This window comes from Dipteris shenzhenensis, chromosome 6 (genome assembly GCF_047967505.1).
Source record: "Dipteris shenzhenensis isolate YYH24624 ecotype China chromosome 6, Dip_SZ_1.0, whole genome shotgun sequence".
NCBI lineage: Eukaryota > Viridiplantae > Streptophyta > Polypodiopsida > Gleicheniales > Dipteridaceae > Dipteris > Dipteris shenzhenensis.
In genome coordinates this window covers 22,771,367-22,776,858 of record NC_141601.1, presented here as the reverse complement: position 1 = coordinate 22,776,858, position 5,492 = coordinate 22,771,367, and positions in this window count along the sequence as shown.

Sequence of the window (5,492 nt, the reverse complement as noted above, 5' to 3'; positions counted from 1 at the left end):
CACTTTGCTGAGATTGTGGCATAGGACATGCCTGTATGGATTGTCCCATGAAAAATAAAGTCCCACAAAAAAAACAGATGTTAAGACTGACGTCCCAATCGGCATCATTGGGGTGGACCATCAAAGTCTGGGTCTGACAAGTGTAATATCACAACCTGTAAATGTAATTGCATGCTAACAGAAAGAGGCCACCAAGGACCCTAACATTACAATCCAACCAAAGAGACTTCTTAAAAAGAAAGCACAAGTGCCTCCACCTCCGCCAAGCAATGAGCAACCGAGCTCATCCACATTAACTCCCGAGCCTCAAATAAAAGAAGCTCCATACCCAAATGTAGAGGTGGAGAAGGCTCATTTTTAGGCACTTCAACAATGGGTACAAAAGGTCCAAGCTCAATTTGAGGCTGAGAAACAAGCTCAAGACCCAATCCATGACTTGGCCCCACAAAGTATTGATACTATATTCAAGCCTCTGTTCCAACAACAAACTCCACAACATAATGTCCTGCCATGTCAACTTGAAGGAGCTGCATTCTCTAGCATCCTAAGTTGCCCTATGTCAATTCCCATCAGAATCCTCCTCCGGAGTTGTCCCAATCTCTGGGAGAGTTTCAAAGGATGGGTTGAACTCGTGAATCCCCCTCCACCTATGAACGACATCGAAGATATCCCTGTGCAGATGGGTGAGAGAGATGACATATGCAACATTACTATGCCTTTGATCCACAAGGCATATAATGAAGTCCAAGCCATAGTGGATGGTGGAACAGGTGTAAATGTCCTATCAAAGCAGCTCTACGAAGAATGGGGTCTCCCACCAATGCAAAAGGCTATTTTCAACATACGCCTTACCGATGATTCACGGGCTAAACCCTTGGGAATAGTAAATGGTGCATCAACAAAGGTCACAGGAGTCCCCTTTTCCCTTCAATTCACAATCTTGGATCTCCTCAAAAAATCCTATCAAATCTTACTGGGACATCCTTGGTTATGGGAAGCATCAGAACTCCATGACTGGGGAACTGATAGGCTAGCAATCCAGAATCCCGACACTGCAGTCAAGGTGAATGTGGGAACAAGAGCTATAAAACCAATTGTGCCTAGAGCATTGGATGACACATCTTCAACAACAATCTCAAGCAAATCAGCTCCCTTGCAACAGCACGCCATAGCAGATGATTCACAAAGCAATGTAAATAACTGGATACAAACATTGGCAACCATCGACAACTGCCATTCATTAGACCCCATCTTCTCACAGATTGATGCTAAGGTGCTATAGGTAGATCCTCCACTCACACATGAATAACCAATCGATCATGAGGTGCCATTCTTTATGGCTGACCTTGAGTGGAATAATGAGCTTGAAGAAGGTACCCATACCAATGATGACTCAGATTTTCCTTGGGACCTTGAAACAGAGGCTAAGAATGCTAAAATTGAAGATCAAATCTTTGATAATGACCATCTTTTATAATGACTTAGCCATTCTACTTTCCCTAATGGCAGCCAAGCTCCCAAAAGTTGAACCTCCAAAGTGAATAATAGCAGAAGATCTCTTAAGAAAGCTAAAGGAGGAAATTGCAGAAAAGCCAAGGCCGAACACTTCAATGAATTTGAATGAGTCCAAACAAGGATCGTCGAATTGTACCTTACAAAGCCAGCTCCCTCAAAATCAGAACCACCGCCTCTTGAATGGTCCCCTGAGGGACTGGAAGGAGTATGTGCAGCAAATGAACCCTTACTTGGAAACACCTTACCAATGGAAAAGCTACCCCACAGTTCCCAATGTAAGAAGTTTCAGAAATATAAACCACATGTGTGGATGAAGCTCATCGATCAAGAGACTTCAAAAAAAGAAAGTCAAAAAGAGCCTAACAAATTGGTAAATGAAACTATGCCACCCAGTACACATGGCACATGTCAGGCTAGTTCAACACCATCAAAGGCCAACCTCCGAGAAGTGCTAGAATACTTCAAGAATTACACAAGTGGCAGTGCACCAATAGCAGTGCAAATTGCTCCTAAAGACCAATCAAAAATAGCATTTGCTATACAGAATGGGGTATTTTTGCATATAGAGTAATGCCATTTGGCCTTTGTAATGCCCCAGCCACATTCCAGTGAGTCATGTTCACAACTTTCAAGTCATTTCTGAATAAGTTTTTACAGGTGTTCTTGGATGATTTGTGCATCCATTCAAACAAAAAAGACCACTCAAATGTCTTGAAGCATTACTAATCAAATGCAAGGAGTATGGCATCTCCCTAAATCCAACAAAATGCTAGTTCATGGTCACCCACGGAGTTGTTTTGGAACACATTGTCTCTCAACATGGGATTGCAACTGACATGGACAAAATCAAAATCATCATGGAATTGCCTCCTCGTACAAATTCCAAAGGTGTACAGGCCTTTATGGGACATTTTGGCTATTATAGAAGATTTATATTGTGGTATGCCATGATAGCTAGACCACTTTACAAATTATTAGTGGAATTCTTATGAACAGAAGAGTGCGACCAAGCCTTTGAGCTTTTAAAGTGGTGCCTAATCTCACAGCACCCATCCTTATATCTCCCAATTGGGATATCCAATTGGGATATTGATTTTCATGTTCATACTAATGGATCCAAGTATGCAATTGGGAGTGCACTTTGTCAACCTAGTGAACATAAGAAAGACTACCCATTCTACTTCACCAATCGACAACTCAATGATGCAGAGATTAACTATACCACCACAAAAAGAGAAGCCCTAGCAATGGTGTATAGTGTAAAGAAATTTCAGCACTATCAACTGGCAAATGATTTTGTCTTCTACACCGACCATCAAGCATTGCTTTATCTTGTAAACCGTCTGTGTACAATAGGAAGAATAACCAGATCGCTCCTCTTGCTTCAAAAATTCAACTTCAAAATAGTAGTTCGCAAAGGTGGCCAACACTACATTGTCGATCACATGTCTCATGTCAAGTCGGGAGAAGAAGCCACTAGAGTAGAAGACGACTTACCAGATACCACACTATTTTAAATAGATGCTGTTCCAAAATGGTGTGAGACCCCCACCAAACATCACAACCATCTCCTAAATGTAAAAATATCATACTTGCATACAAACTCATCTACAAGCTCAATGATATGGGTACAGTCGCATCCAACATGCATGCAAGATAGCAAGAAATGCCAGCCTCAACAACGAGACCCCAGCCAACAAACCTCTTCCCAAGAAGATTCGATGGCAAAGTCCACAGCCTCAACAATGAGATCCCCTCTAAAATTCAAAGCCGCCTACCCCTCCTCAAGAGGAGATAAGCTCTTCCTTGAGTCTCATTTGGTGGTTGATGTTGGCCTACCCTATCTTCTTTATCCGCCATGGTTGCTATACATGTAAAAGAGAAAAACCATCTCAGTTTATTAATATGTTTTCAGCAACTTAAGACAATGTCACTAACATGTCATTGAAAACAAATGTAAGTTTGCTAGACCTCAAGAGAGAGCAACCATCCAATCATCTTGCCCCCTTCCGACATAAATGGATGGTTATAGATGTGGTAATCTGCCTATAGAAATAGGTGTGGGATGGCAAGTTTTTTTTTCCCATGTCCCACTCTTTCTCGAGTAAGCATCTATCTGAACTATGATCATTTGCAACATCATGCTCTGTATGTGAATGTTGGTATTTCACACACACTAGTGCATTAGCCAGCAATACCTACATGTGCACTTATCAAGACCCTTTGTTTGAATCTACGAAGTGAAGGATGCTACCTAGGTTAGACATATCTAATGTAAGTTTAGACATACATATCATACCTATATAAGATTAACTAATTGTTCTGAGATAAGATAGTATTAATCTCTGCACATAAATACATAGTATAGAATGCCACAAATTTCTTCTTACAAGCAAACTAGTATAGTCTGAAGTAACGATCTCTAGTGTGTGATTTGTGGGTTGATACAAGCTAGCAATTGCAAGCTACACAACCGGCTAGACTTTCAACAGGTTGTTATCAGCTGGCGAATGCGAGCCACAACTGGCGAAAGCCAAGTATTTTCATCTTCCTAATAAGTACATATAAACTATAATATATCATTTCCAATTTCACATCCATGTGTGAGTAGTTACCGGTCGGCATATGTGGACCACCCACTGGCACATGGTTCAAAGGTATTCTGTATCCATATGTGAGTAGTTACAAGTTGGCATACGCGAACTCTCCAATGGCACATAGATACTTACATTCAATATCATATATATTTTTTACTAGTTTTTTTGTAACCTATAGGCTATATAGCTAGTAACATACCAAATACTAAATTTTAAAAGCTAATGTCTATGAAAAAAAACTTTCTTTCTTATACTTTTGTGAAAATAACTTCAAATATATTTAGACAGAACATTCTTTAAAAAATAGTCTTTTCAAATCACAAACGTTAAACCATCAACTAAGAGCTACACATTTATCTATTTTGCATCCTAGTGTGGGTAGATATCAACTAGCCTAAGCGAGCCCACAAATGACACTGGACACTTTTTCTTTCTTTTTTTCAAGACTCCAAGCAGAGCTAGATTCTCGGGAATGTAAATAGTACGAGGTCGGTGCAAAGTATATATAAGAAATTGCACCATGCGGTATGTTCACAATATCGCTCACGAGGTATGTACCAAAAACCCCGCATAGTACATGAAGTAGACCGTGAGGTATATACATCATCGCACAGTATAGGTAAACATCGGGTAGCATACTTGCCCTTGTACCACATGGTAAGTGGTTTTACAATGCAGTAACTAGCTGCAATCAGTCCCGGTAAAAAAACATGGACAAGCCGATTTAAATTGCTCCAAGGGGGGTCAAAAAATGTTTTAAATTTTTTAATTCACCGATTTAAAATGTCCATTTTAATTCCCTCGCAAATCCCTATCTAGAATGTCTGGTGCATCCACACTGCACATCATCATTTCCCACCGAGACCCTGCAAAAAAACCATTCATAAACTCAAGAGTTATTTATATCAGTGAAGATCCTTCTGATAGAATGGTGTTCATAGATCCCAAAATCAAAACCACCTGACTACGTACAAGACTATGGGTCTACCCACTAGCATGCAACAAGTGAAAAAACCTAATTACAATTTTATCCACATAGCATGCATGCATGCATGTTGCACCCATGCATGAATGCAAAGGTTGTGGTCATCATGAAACTAAGTGTTGGGCATATTTGATACGAGTTTACCGACTTCGGAAGATCATCAGAAAGGTCCTCAAGGACATTGCTCAAAAGAATGCTAGACCGCACACCCCTTGAAGAAATAGCATGGCGACTACAAGAACTGGAAGAAGCTAAAGGTGATGTGCAAGCTCTCCAACTGTTGACGTTTGTCATGGCATTCTTGTTTGCCTTGATGAACAACCTCATGCAGCACCGTGTCTCTAACCCTCGCTTGTAAAGATGCATGTGATATCATGAGGGTCGGTCCTTTTAAG